The 15,443-nt window shown below is 41.8% G+C and overlaps 1 pseudogene; it reads left to right on the forward strand.

Annotated features, from left to right (window-relative positions):
* Positions 1 to 13,373: 13,373 nt before the first annotated feature.
* Positions 13,374 to 15,109, forward strand: LOC109551780 (growth factor receptor-bound protein 10 pseudogene; annotated as a pseudogene).
* Positions 15,110 to 15,443: the final 334 nt, after the last annotated feature.

The following is a 15,443-nucleotide window of genomic DNA, read 5'->3' on the forward strand; positions in this document are numbered from 1 at the left end:
TTCAAGCGTGCATGGAATATTCTCCAGGACAGATCATATATTGGGTCATAAATCAAGCCTTGGTAAATTTAAGAATTTGAAATTGTATGAAGTATCTTTTCTGATCACAACACTATGAAACTAGATATCCATTACAGGAAAAAATATGTAAAAAATACAAAAACTTGCAGGCTACACAATACACTACTAAATAATCAAGAGATCACTGAAGAAATCAGAGGAAATCAAAAAATACCTAGAAACAAATGACAATGAAAACACGATGACCCAAAATCTATGGGATGCAGCAAAGCAGTTCTAAGAGGGAAGTTTATAGCAATACAATCCTCCCTCAAGAAACAAGAAGCATCTCAAATAAACAACCTAACCTTACACCTAAAGCAATTAGAGAGAGAAGAACAAAAATAAACCCAAAGCTAACAGAACGAAAGAAATCATAAAGATCAGATCAGAAATATATGAAAAAGAAATGAAGGAAACGATAGCAAAGATCAATAAAACTAAAAGAAGTTTTTTTGAGAAGGTAAACAAAAATGATAAACCATTAGCCAGACTCATCAAGAAAAAAAAAGGGAGAAGACTCAAATCAATAGAATTAGAAATGAAAAAGTAGAAGTAACAACTGACGCTGCAGAAATATAAAGGATCATGAGAGATTACTACAAGCAACTATATTGCCAATAAAGTGGAAAACCTAGAAGAACAAATTCTTAGAAAAGCACAACCTTCTGAGAGTGACTAGGAGAAATAGAAAATATAAACAGACCAATTACAAGCACTGAAATTGAGACTGTGATTAAAATCCTTCCAACAAAAAAAAGCCCAGGACCAGATGGCTTCACAGTAGAATTCTATCAAATATTTAGAGAAGAGCTAATAACACCTATCCTTCTCAAACTCTTCCAAAATTTAGCAGAGGGAGGAACACTCCCAAACTCATTCTATGAGGCCACCATCACCCTGATACCAAAACCGACAAAGATGTCATGAAAAAGGAAAACTACAGGCTAATATCACTGATGAACATAGATGCAAAAATCCTCAGCAAAATACTAGCAAACAGAATCCAACAGCACATTAAAAGGATCATACACCATGATCAAGTGGGGTTTACCCCAGGAATGCAAGGATTCTTCAATATATGCAAATCAATCAATGTGATAAACCATATTAAGAAATTGAAGGAGAAAAACTATATGATCATCTCAATAGATGCAGAGAAAGCTTTCAATCAAATTCGATACCCATTTATGATAAAAACCTTCCAGAAAGCAGGCATGGAGGAAACTTACCTCAACATAATAAAGGCCGTATATGACAAACCCACAGCCAACATTGTTCTTAATGGTGAAAAACTGAAACCATTTCCACAAAGATCAGGAACAAGACAAAGTTGCCTACTCTCACCATTGTTATTCAGCATATTCTGGAAGTTTTAGTCAGAGCAATCAGAGAACAAAAAGAAATAAAAGGAATCCAAATCGGAAAAGAAGAGGTAAAACTGTCACTGTTTGCAGATGACGTGATACTATACATAGAGAAACTTAAAGATGCTACCAGAAAACTGCTAGAGCTAATCAATGAATTTGGTAAAGTAGCAGGATAGAAAATTAATGGACAGAACTGTTTTGCATTCCTATACACTAATGATGAAAAATCTGAAAGATAATTTAAGGAAAAACTCCCATTTCCCATTGCAACAAAAAGAATAAAATACCTAGGAATAAACTTACCTAAGGAGACAAAAGACCTGTATGCAGAAAATTATCAGACACTGATGAAAGAAATTAAGATGATACAAACAGATGGAGAGATAAACCATATTCTTGGACTGGAAGAATCAACATTGTGAAAATCACTATACTGCCCAAAGCAATCTACAGATTCAATGCAATCCCCATCAAACTACCAATGGCATTTTTCACAGAAATAGAACAAAAAGTTTCACAATTTGTATGGAAACACAGAAGACCCCGAATAGCCAAAGCAGTCTTGAGGGAAAAAAATGGAGCTGGAGGAATCAGACTCCCTGACTTCAGACTATACTACAAAGTAGAGTCATCAAGTATGGTCCTGGCACAAAACCAGAAATATAGATCAATGGAACAGGATAGAAAGCCCAGAGATAAACCCACGCACATATGGTCACCTTATCTTTGATAAAGGATGCAAGAATATACAATGGAGAAAAGATAGCCTCTTCAGTAAGTGGTGGTGGGAAAACTGGACAGCTACATGTAAAAGAATGAAATTAGGGCTTCCCTGGTGGCGTAGTGGTTGAGAGTCTGCCTGCTAATGCAGGGGACACGGGTTCGTGCCCCGGTCCGGGAGGATCCCGCATGCCGCGGAGAGGCTGGGCCTGTGAGCCATGGCCACTGAGCCTGCGCATCCAGAGCCTGTGCTCCGCAACGGGAGAGGCCACAACAGTGAGAGGCCCGCGTATCACAAAAAAAAGAAAAAAGAATGAAATTAGAACACTTCCTAACACTATACACAAAAATAAACTCAAAATGGATTAAAGACCTAAATGTAAGGCCAGACACTATTAAACTGTTAGCGGAAAACATAGGTATTACACTGTATGACATAAATCACAGCAAGATCCTTTTTGACCCACCTCCTACAGGAATGGAAATAAAAATAAACAAAAGGGACCTAATGAAACTTAAAAGCTTTTGCACAGCAAAGGAAACCATAAACAAGACAAAAAGCCAACCCTCAGAATGGCAGAAAATATTTGCAAACAAAGTAAATGACAAAGGATTAATCTCCAAAATATACAAGCAGCTCATGCAGCTCAATATCAAAAAAACAAACAACCCAATCCAAAAATGGGCAGAAGACCTAAATAGACATTTCTCCACAGAAGATATACAGATTGCCAACAAACACATGAAAGGATGCTCAACATCACTAATCATTAGAGAAATGCAAATCAAAAGTATAATGAGGTATCACCTCACACCAGTCAGAATGGCCATCACCAAAAAGTCTACAAACAATAAATGCTGGAGAGGGTGCGGAGAAAAGGGAACCCTCTTGCATTGTTGGTTGGAATGTAAATTGATACAGCCACTATGGAGAACAGTATGGAGGTTCCTTAAAAAACTAAAAATAGAACTACCATATGACCCAGCAATCCCACTTCTGGGCATATACCCTGAGAACATCATCATTCAAATAGAGTCATGTACCAAAATGTTCATTGCAGCTCTATTTACAATAGCCAGGACATGGAAGCAACCTAAGTGTCCATCGACAGATGGCTGGATAAAGAAGATGTGGCACATATATACAATGGAATATTACTCAGCCATAAAAAGAAATGAAATTGAGCTATTTGTAGTGAGGTGGTTGGACCTAGAGTCTGTCATACAGAGTGAAGTAAGTCAGAAAGAGAAAAACAAATACCGTATGCTAACACATATATATGGAATTTAAAAGAAAAAGGGTTCTGAAGAACCTAGGGGCAGGACAGTAATAAAGCCGCAGACATAGAGAATGGAATTGAGGACATGGGGAGGGGGAAGGGTAAGGTGGGACAAAGTGAGAGAGTGGCATGGATATATGTACACGACCAAATGTAAAATAGATAGCTAGTGGGAAGTAGCTGCATAGCACAGGGAGATTAGCTCAGTTCTTTGTGTCCAACTAGAGGGTTTGGATAGGGAGGTTGGGAAGGTGATGCAAGAGGGAGGAGATATGGGGATATATGTATACGTATAGCTGATTCACTTTATTATAAAGCAGAAACTAACACACGATTGTAAAGCAATTATACTCCAATAAAGATGTTAAAGAAAAAACAAAAAACTTCACCCTGTGCAGGCACACTTTATTTTGTGCTTCACTTTATTGTGCTTTGCAGATAGTGCATTTTTTTGCAAATTAAAGTTTTGTAGCCACCGTGGGTCAAGAAGTCTATTGGTGCCATTTTGGGGACAGCTTGTGCTCACTTCCTGTCCTTGTCTCACATTTTGGTAATTCTCACAATATTTCAAACCATTTCAGTATTTTTTTATATGTTATGATGATCTGTGATCAGTGATCTTTGATGTTACTATTGCAAAAAGATCACAACTAGCTGAAGTCTCAGTTGATAGTTACCATGTTTTAGCAATAAAATTAAGGTATATATGCTTTTTTTAGACATAATGCTATCGCACGCTCAATAGGCTACTTTTACATGCACTGGGAAACAAAAAAAATTATGACTCATTTTATTGCAATATTCATTTTATTGCAATGATTTGGAATGGAACCCGCGGTATCTCTGAGGCATGCCTGTAAAGCCACTTTATGCTAGTCAATCTATAGTGAAGTATGTATGGTACCTAGTTCAGATGTGGGTTCGGTCATCCCTAATGAATCCTTTAGCTATCTTTGCACACAGCTCCTCTTCAAGATCTCCTCCAGGTTATGTGTAGATCCGGAGTTGGCATACTTTTACTGTAAAGGGCGAAACAGTAAATATGTTCAGCTTTGCAGGCCATGCAGTCTCTCTCACAACCACTCAACTCTTCCAGTGCAATGTGAAATCAACCACAGACAATATGTAAATGAATGGCTATGGCTGTGTTCCAATAAAACTTTATCTACAAAAGATAAGCAGCAGGTTGTTTGCCAACCCTTGGTATATGACGGGTATTTGTACTAGGTAAGGTGACCAACTCATCCCATTTTGCTCAGGACTGTTTCAGGTTTAGCAATGAAATTCCTATGTTCCATGAAACCCCTTATTCTGAGACAAAGCAGGAAGGTTGGTTAACATGGACTATTAGGTGGGTTCTATTTGTAATTTACAATTAAGTCGAGACGTAGAATATAGCAAATGAGATAAGAATCACTCTTTTTTCCCTAAAAAATGTTTTGGCTAAGCTTATATCTGTCAGCATAAATTTATAAATTACAAGTGCATTCTGTAACCCCCACATATTATGTACATACGAGGACAGGCACCAGATCACAATTTTCCTTTCTTCCGCTTCTGTACAGGGATTTCCCACTTCCTCTCATAGTTAGTCCCATCTTCAGACAAAGCTACAATCTGAGTGTTGGCAAGGTGTCTGGACATCTCAGGAGATAAAAGTGAAGTTATAATAGAATTGTCATTCTTGAACTAATTATAATATTATTGTTCCATGTTAGAGCAAGCCCCAGAGAGTCTGCTGAACTTTGGGGGATAAACAAGAGAGCATCTTCAGCGATTGAGGGAATACAGAGAAAAAGCAACCCCAGAGCACTAATGGACTGTCTCCAGCTATGCTAGTGGGTGTGCCTATTTCTTCTTTAATAGAGATGTCCAGGAGTTTTAGTTGTACTTAGTGAGAGGAACAGGGAAAAATACATCTAGTCTATCTTCCCCAAAGTGGAAATACCCCTTTCCATGGTTTTTATAATTGAAAAATAACTCCTGGTCTAGAGAATAGAAGCCTAATTTGAATCAAAATGTCATGACTCACTGCCTAATTCCCAGACTGGGTTTCCCTTGAGGACAGGTTTTGGAAAAAAAAAGTAAGAAGTACACATATTGGATCTTTTAGGCAACTTTCCTGAAGCTATTTATCAGGGTTATTTTTCCCTTAGGAAAGTGAGATACTCAGACTTTTTGAGGATCACTGGACACTAGCTCTATGTTACACCAGTTCTTGGGAACTCCGTAGACCACAGTTTTCCACTGGTCAGAATATCATCTTACAGGGGTCAATGGAGGTTTGATCCACAAATGCCTCTCATAGTTCTAGTCGGTCACAAACCCTTTTTGTCATCAATTATCTGGTTCATGAGCATAGAGTTGCTACATATATCCTCTATCCTGGGTAAACATGCTTTCTATATTTAATATAAGGTCTATTAAGGTAGGAAGAGCCAAGTTGAGGCCCCTGAAGCTCTCTAGCTACAAAAATAATAATGCAAATGTATTACAATTTCTGTGGAGAAATTCCTACTATAAAAATTCTTGAAAGATACAGGGATAGTGATTTCTGTTTTATTTTTACTTAACTCTCAAATTTGGCCAGAGTCAGTTGGTCTTGGACTGGTCTTAGAGAATGAAAATTAACCTAAGCTTAGCAGGTGGTGACATCAATCACATCTACTATTTGGAAGTACTCTTTTTCCAAGAGCAAATCAATAAAAGTCCTCCTATTGAGCCACTGGAATACAGTTTATTTTACCTAGCTAGATACCTTGCATTGTGTCATCACCATCTTAGCTCAGAATTATTTCAACTGTTTGGCACTTGCCACAATTTAATATACAGAGACATGACTATCTTACCTTCTCATAAGATATCACATAGGTCAAATATATTGGTGACATGAGCTCCTAGAATCCGAAGAGAAGCAGGTTCTTTGGCCTTAATAAAACTCATGTATATCATGGAGTAGGAGATCAATTCTGTGAAAATATAACAGCCTTCTATTTCATGGTCAGAGATAGGTTGGAGTTTTTTTTTCCAAAGTAAAGGACACATTATTTCACCTTGAACTGTGTACTATTAAGAACATATACTTTATTTGGATGGATATTTAAAGCTAATAATTGAATAATCAGAAAGATTTCTGTAGTTGATTGAAACCCCATGTCCTAAACCCCAGGACCTGTGAATGTGACCTTATTTGGAAAAAGGGTCTTTGTAGATGTAATTAAGTCAAGGATCTTGAGATGAGATCATCCTGGATTTAGGGCATGCCCTAAATCTAAGGACAGTGTCCTTATGAGAAAAGGGAAAGATATAAGCAGACACAGAGGGGAAAGCAGCATGAAGACAGAAGCAGATATTGGAGTGATATATCTACAAACCAAGGAATGCCCAGGATTGCTGCGACCACCAGAAGCTAGAGGAAAGCATGGAGTGGATTCTCCCTCAGAGCCTCCAGGAGGAACCAACTCTGCTGACACTTTGATTTTTGACTCTGGCCTCCAGAAATGGGAGGGAATAAATTCCTATTGTCAAGCAACCAAGGCTGTGGTAACTTGTTACAACAGCTGTAGGAAACTAATACAATGTCCCAATCTGAATTGGGCCCAGAACAAAAGAAGTTTCCCTAGACAGTCCAGATTGCAGTTTAAGCAGATCCAGTGGATGGTACTTAAAATTTTGGAAGTAGATCAAGGTATTATATGAGACTATGACAATCTCCAGTAGGGAATCTCAGACCACTGGGGTTTTGTAGAGTTATTCTTTCAGCAAGAAGTTATTCTCCTTTACAGAAAGAGTGTTTGTTTTGCTATTGAGCCTTGATAAAAATTTATCTGGTTATACAAAACCAGCTGACCATAGGCCCTGAGTTACTCATTAGGGTCTGTGTGTTTATTCCACTTAGCAAAACAGCATCATGTAGAATTACACAAAGGTTAGGTCTCAGCAGGCCCTGAAGGCACAGTTAAGTTGTATCAGGATATGACTCACATCTCTCATATACCTACTTCTGCCATACCATATTAAGCCAAATTCTCAATTGGTCAATGTTTAGGCCAAAAGAGTAAGTGACTTCTTCAATTTGCAGAAGCTACTAAACACTCCCATCCAAAGCTGTGTCATAGAGATGAAAACAAATCCTGATTCAGCACAGCCTAACGTGACAGGAGAAAGCACACATTCTCCTGAGACACAGAAAAAGGAGCCCATGATTTTGTTTTTGCTTGTAAACTGGATTACATTGAGGGTGCCAGCACAATGCTGAAAAAAATTCAACCAACAGCACAGAAAAATATAGATCAGAGAGTATAAGTGAAGAATGTCATGAGAGAAGAAGATCAAAGGGAGGAAGGAAAGGATAAAGAAGGCTTGAGAAGAATGTGAGAGGTCCCAATGGGAGAAAAAATAAAAATGACATTCTATGTACCTCAACATAATACAGACCATATATGACAAGCCCACAGCTAACATCATACTCAGCGATGAAAAACTGAAATCTTTTCCTCTAAGATAGGAACAAGACAAGGATGCCCCCTTTCACCACCTTTATTTGACATAGTATTGAACACAGTATTAGAAGTCCTAGCCAGAGCAATTAGGCAAGAAAAAGAAATAAGAGGCCTCCAAATCAGAAAGGCAGAAGTAAAACTGTCATTATTTGCAGATGACATCACAAATAGAAAACTCTAAAGACTCTACCAAAAGACTATTAGAACTAATAAACAAATTCAGTAAATGTGGAGGATACAAAATCAATATGCAAAAATCTGTTGCGTTTCTATACACTAACAGCCAACTATCAGAAAGAGAAATTAAGAAAATGATCCCATTTATAATTGCAGCTCAGTTAACTCATTCCAGGTGGCTTTCTTGGGGGAATGCCTGATAATTTGTCTGAAGGAATTCCTGGAGTAGAAGGGGGCATGGTAGAAATGATAGGAGTGTCTAGGCTTAATAAAAATCTTAGTGATGCTGAAGTTCTTAAAGCTATGCCAGCTCCAGAAGTTATGAAGACCTTCCAGGATATGGCCCAGAACCTTACAGAGAAATTGAAATAACAAAATAATCCAATGATTACCATAATGTATAATATTGGTATTCCCACCAGATCTCCTTGGTTCCTTTAATTCTACGGTTTGGAGCCAGGGCTTTAAGGAGATTTTGCTCTCAATAACCAGCTCTTTTTTCAACAGACTGTCCTTGGTAGGTTCTGGGAATTTCCTTGCCTCTAAGCCAATGACTGATGAATTTGGGAGTTGGAAAGCTCTATGACCCTTGCCTTGGGTCAAGCCAGTGCTGAGGTGCAAATTGCACCCCAGAGATCTCCTTTGGGATAAACGGAACTGGTTCTCTGTAACACTTTGCCTGAAACCATGTCCTTATTTGGCTTCCTCCCCTTCCTTTTCCTGCTTTCATCACTTTTCCACAAGTTTTCCCTTGGGATTACTTCATAAATCTCCTGTACTATGCTGACTTAGAGTCATATTTTGGGGTGGTTGACCTAAGACACTTATCAATATGTTCGGTAAATGGCCAGTTAAATTTGGAAGTCAAGCCTAATGCCCTTAATCAAATAAAGCGATTGCTGAAAGAAAAACAACCCAGATCACTTAAATTAAGTTCAGAATAATACAAACAGCAAATATTTGGCCTTCTAATCAAGTAAGTTGGGAGACTTTGGAGACGATCCTTACAGCCTGCCCCAAAGCTGCAGGAACATTTTAAAACTGATTTGCCATTGGGCTTTTCAAGTATGCTTTCTTACTAAGAATTATAAAATTTATACAATTATGATATGTGAAAAATATTTAAAACACCAATGAATGCAGATGGTAATTCACAAATTTTTTTCTTTACTAATGATTTTGTTGGTTTCTTTAAATTGGTTGCTGTATGAGTTTTCTAGGGCTATCATAACAAAGTACCACCGAGCGGGTGGATTAAACAATAGAAATTTATTTTTTCATAGTTCTGGAGGCTGGAAGTCCAAGGCCAAGCTATCAACAGGTTTGACTTTTTCTAAGGCTCCTCTCCTTGGCTTGCAGGTGGCTGTCTTCTCACTGTGCCGGCAAGTCCTTGGTGTTTCTTTGTGTGTTCAAATTTCCTCTTCTTATAAGGACATCAGTCATATTGTATTAGGCCCACCCTAACTGCTTCATTTTAGCTTACTCACTCTTTAAAAGGCCTTATCTCCAAATACATTCACACTCTGAGGTATTGGGGTTTAGGACTTCAACATAAGAATGAGGGGCACAATTTAGTCCATAACCATTGCCTATGGCATAAGAATTCGAGTGTGAAATATTTCTTGTTCTACTTTGAATAGAAAATGGTTTAATCAGAGAGAGGCATCTATTATTCGTTATTTACATAGGTAAAGCCAAAGTTTGGCTTAAGGCTATGGAGTTATTTTGATTTGTTATTAAACATTATTTTGTTAAAAATATTTATTTTGATAATAAACAGTAGGGGCCACTTGTGTAGGATTTGAGTGGGGATTTAAATTACCTAGTGGGAATACAGCCATCTTTTTATTATTTTATATTACATAAGCCTCCAAGAAGAAATCAGGAATAGGCTGGCTGATAATTAAAATCTTACCGTGTGGTAAAGGGCATCACTTTACAGTTATACAGTAGGGTTGATTTACTATCAAGTAATATCATCTCTGTTTCTATCCAAAATATAACTGAAGCATTTTTTAAAAAAGAACAAGAAAGTTAGTGAGAGACAGTTGAAAGACTGTTGTAACTCTACACATGCAGGACCACCAGGCGCTAAAATACTCATGTATGACATTTTGGGTCGTCCCAATGATTAAGCACCCCGCAGTTACCTAAGTGTGGCAGAAAGCAAAGAAGACGTGGAGTAGTGGGCTGTGGTGTGGTAAGCCATCAATATTACCTACAGTCCAGACCTGTTGCAAAGAAAATGACTAGAGCCTTTACCCAGAATTTCCTTCCTCATTGTTCCACATAAATGTTTTAACTAACTTCCTTATTTTTCTGTTTCCACCAACATAGCATATGCATTTGTAATGTCAACTGAAAAAAAAACCGCACAACCTAAGAGTTGAGAATTATGTTCTATTTGGTTGACAAAAGTGAGGACTTAAGTCTGTGTCAGTCTGAAGAGGTAAGAGAGGAGCCAGGATATATAGGACTTTTTGCAACAAAAACCAAGTAGTCAGAACATCAAAAGATTACCGTTAATTAAAGAAAACCAGACATCTCAAGTCAATGAATTTAGCACTTTTCTGTGCATGGGAAGATACAATAGTCTGGGCTCATTGAAATCATTCCTTTGATATGCACCTCAACTATATGGGGCCAGTATCCTGTGTTTTTCCCATCTTGAGTCTCTTCAGGGTGCACCATTAAGGAGTGGCTACAGTGGCTGATGGCTTGATGGCAGGCATCCTGTTTCTATCCTGAGTTCCTTCAGGGTGCACCGTCAGGCCACTGTAATGTGATGGCTTGAGGACTGCAACATCTTTTGTTTACTGATGTGGCAGGCAACATTTTTTCACTCACAGTAATTATTTTGTGGTTTTTCAATGTATCAGAATAAAATTGCTACAAAACCAAAAAACAAAAACAGGAATAGATGTTAGCCACAGGTCTTGGGAGCTTGATTAAAAAGGAGAGATTTTACTGCCATGGTCTGGGGAGTAGAATATTTTTCGTTGTAAAAGGGTGAGTTGTTTTTAAGTTAGGCAGAAGCCCTTTGCCTTTGTGCATTTTGTTTTGCTTTTGTTTTTGAAGTGCAGGTCTGGGAAATGGTAATGGTGGATATGTTTCTCTTGTTTTGGCTACTCATGATTGTAAGAACCTTACATTTTGAGGGAATTTCACACTGGGTGTCCTGGTAGGAAACCAAGTATGTCTCAGCTCTGCCTGCCAAAGCAGAAGGGTCAAGTACATTTGAAAGTCATGGCAGTGAGGGAGTGGGCAGGTGATCGAGCTTTAGCCAATAAGATACATGCCACCAGGCTTCTGAATCTTGGCAGCACAGTTGCGGGTTTCAGAGTTTTGAGTTGACAGCACCTGTGGAAGGATAACACTTGTACTGTCAGTTTGCGTGTCCAAGTGGCAGCCGTGCCAGTAGCAGTGGTCTAACCTAACTTCATCCTATGGTTTGAACTTGCATGTATTTTTTTTTTTTTTTTTTTTGCGGTATGCGGGCCTCTCACTGTTGTGGCCTCTCCCGCTGTGGAGCACAGGCTCCGGACGCACAGGCTCAGCGGCCGTGGCTCACGGGCCTAGCCGCTCCGCGGCATGTGGGATCTTCGCGGACCGGGGCACGAACCCGTGTCCCCTGCATCGGCAGGCGGACTCTCAACCACTGCGCCACCAGGGAAGCCCCCTGCATGCATTTTTTGAACTCAGTCTTCCTTGGTTTAGCCCTTTTCTGAGCCTGGCTATCTGGTCTTCCTATGAATTTTGATAGTTGCTCCAAATCCTTCCAAATACATTGCTGTTGGCATGAGTTAGCTAAATTCTTCTGCTATGGTTTCTAGCAATATATTTGACTAATAAACTCTCTTTTAACATTCATTCTCTCATCTTTCTCTCCTATTATACCAAGTAGGAATAATTGGCTAATTCTCCCATCCGGGCCTGGAAATCTTTCTTTTCTACCTTTTTTTGAATTTTCTCACTTTGAGTGTCCTCCCTCCCATACACGTTAGCAAGTGTTGATGCTAACTGACACCTCCTGTTGGCGCTTTCCTCTGCCCTTTGGTGTAGGGCAGTCTTTTGGCCCACGCTCTGTGTCTTTGGCCTCATTCCTCTGTCTTCATCACTTCCTCATCCTTCCTGTTTACACCCAGCTCAGGGCTTCTTCTTCCTTATTCACAAACTCCCTTGTTTATTAAATTGTATATCATCTAAAGCACCTGTTCCAAATGTGATGTCTTTGGCTAACTGCAGCCCTGCTCCAAGGCTCAGCCCAAGACTGGCTGTTCCTCTGTCTCAAAACTCCATCCGAAACCATTCTGTCTCATCAAGATGTCTCTTTATCTCTGGACCCAACCTCTCTCGTGTATTTCAACATAGTTACCATCCTTTCTACAAATATTGACTGTATCATTGTTACCCTAATCCATTTGTACTGAAGTCTCAGAAGCACCTTTGGTACATTCCTAATGCCCACCAAGCTTCACCTTCAACATTTCTCATCTCTATTCCTTCCTTTTCATCTCTCTATCACTTCCTTCTTTCAGACCGTCTTCATTTGACATTAGGATAATTTCTAAAACAATTATCTTTCTTTTAGTGACCTTTGCTCTAGTTTTTCTCGCACACAGACAATAAAGATTAACGATCAAAAATACAATGAACACAATATGAATATTTAATAATCAGGTACTCATTTACCTTAAGATAAACATTATCCTTTTTCAAATTATAATCATGTTATTCCAGCATGAATTACTTTGTGAGAAGCTGATCACTAAGCACCAAGTGTGAATTGATTCTCTCTCTGATACTATTGGGCATAGCAGAGGGATTTTTTGGAAGTCAAAATTTTGTTCTATAGAGAACTTTGTCTTATTCAGAGTCAATGGCTAAGACATGCCCCCATAGCTATGCAGCTGGCGTTTAGAATTGGAAAGGACCTTAAAGATTATTTAGGTCAATTGCCTCAATAAGTAAGAAAACTGAAACAAAAAAGGTAAAGTCATTTGTCAAAAGCAGAGCTACGGGAGGAGGCAGGGAGGGACGCGAGCGGCGCGCAGCGGCGGGCTGGGCGCTCGGAGGCCGTGGAGCCCCGCGCGGAGCCCAAAGTTTGCGCGCGGCCCCCGGGCGGCAGCGCGCGGGGGCCGGGACAGCCCTGCGCGCCGCCCTCGCCCCGCTGGACCCGCGCCGCCCCGGCCGCGCCGAGGGTCGCGGGCGGCCAGGCGGAGGCGGCCGGGAGCGGCGCTGCGGCAGCTTTGGAGTTGGGCACCATGCTGAGCCCGAGGAGGGGGCTGCGGGGGGCGACGGCCCCGTGACCGTGACCGGCCGCCGCTTCTCACCTGGGTCCTCTCGGTCCAGCCAGGCGGCCACCAGACACCCAGAGCCCCAGAAAAACCCCGACAGGTGCCGCGGCCCAGTCCACGCGATTTGAAGACGGCAGGAAGGAGCCGATGGCTTTAGCGGTCGGCCCAGATTCCTTTCTGCACCATCCATACTACCAGGACCAGGTGGAGCAGACATGTCCTCGCCGTCCTGGAAATCTGGCAGGACCCGGCTTCCCAGCGCCGCCTGAACGGCTGGCGAATCACCAAGCCGCCTGCAGCAGGAGGACCAGCAGTTGAGGACGTCGTCTCCGCCGGCCGTCCCCGACCCCTTCCCCGAGCTCTGCGGCCCCGGGAGCCCCCACTGCGCTCACGCCGGGCTCCTTACCTCCTGGCCCGGCTACTGCGAAGCAGGATGTTAGTCTTTAGCGAAGACGGGACGAGCAAAGTGGTGGAGATTCTGGCGGACACGACAGCCAGGGACCTGTGCCAGTTGCTGGTTTACAGAAGTCACTGTGTGGACGACAACAGCTGGACTCTGGTGGAGCATTACCCGCACCTAGGATTAGAAGGGTGCTTGGAAGACCATGAGCTTGTGGTCCAGGTAGAGAGCAGCATGGCAAGTGAAAGTAATTTTTTATTCAGGAAGAATTATGCAAAATACGAGTTTTTAAAAAATCCCACGAATTTCTTCCCAGAACAGATGGTTACCTGGTGCCAGCAGTCAAACGGCAGTCAGACCCAGCTTTTGCAGAATTTTTTAAACTCCAGTAGTTGTCCTGAGATTCAAGGGATTTTGCACGTGAAGGAGCTGGGAAGGAAGTCGTGGAAGAAGCTGTACGTGTGTTTGCCGCGATCCAGCCTCTATTGCTCCACAAAGGGAGCTTCAAAGGAGCCCAGACACTTGCAGCTGCTGGCCGACCTGGAGGACAGCCGCATCTTCTCCCTGATGGCCGGAAGGAAGCAGTACGGTGCCCCCACGGACTACGGCTTCTGCATAAAGCCAAACAGAGTCAGGAACGAAGCCAAGGAGCTGCAGTTGCTCTGTGCCGAGGACGAGCAGAGCCGGACGTGCTGGATGACGGCCTTCAGGCTCCTCAAGTATGTAATGCTCCTTTACCAGAACTACAGAATCCCTCATCAGAGGAAGGCCGTGCTGTCCCCCTTCTCAACTCCAGTGCGCAGTGTCTCTGAGAACTCCCTTGTGGCCATGGATTTTTCTGGGCAAACGGGAAGAGTGATCGAGAATCCGGCTGAGGCTCAGAGTGCAGCCCTGGAAAAAGGCCACGCCTGGAGGAAGCGAAGCAAGCGGATGAATATCCTCGAGAGCCAAAGCCCCCTCCACCCTTCCAGCCAAGGTACAGTGATTCACAGGACGCAGCACTGGTTTCACGGCAGGATCTCCAGGGAGGAGTCACACCGGATCATTAAGCAGCAGGGGCTTGTGGATGGGCTTTTTCTCCTCCGTGACAGCCAGAGTAATCCAAAGGCATTTGTCGAGCTTCCCTGGTGGCGCAGTGGTTGAAAGTCCGCTTGCCGACACAGGAGACACAAGTTCGTGTCCCGGTCCAGGAAGATTCCACATGCTGCAGAGTGGCTGGGCCCGTGAGCCATGGCCGCTGAGCCTGCGCGTCCGGAGCCTGTGCTCTGCAACGGGAGAGGCCACAGCAGTGAGAGGCCCGCGTACCGCAAAAACAAACAAACAAAAAAACACAAAAGCATTTGTCCTCACATTGTGTCATCATCAGAAAATTAAAAATGTCCAGATCTTACCTTGCGAGGATGACGGGCAGACCTTCTTCAGGCTTGACGACGGGAACACCAAATTCTCTGACCTGATCCAGCTTGTTGACTTTTACCAGCTGAACAAAGGGGTCCTGCCTTGCAGACTGAAGCACCACTGCATCGGCGTAGCCTCATGACTTCAGGTCTACCCTGGCTGCAGGCTGGAGGACGCCGACACTGGAGTGAAGAGGTCTGTGCATCATTCAGAACACACGTCTGTCTGCACCTTGGGGC

Source organism: Tursiops truncatus, chromosome 2 (genome assembly GCF_011762595.2).
Source record: "Tursiops truncatus isolate mTurTru1 chromosome 2, mTurTru1.mat.Y, whole genome shotgun sequence".
In the NCBI taxonomy this organism is placed as follows: Eukaryota; Metazoa; Chordata; class Mammalia; order Artiodactyla; family Delphinidae; genus Tursiops; species Tursiops truncatus.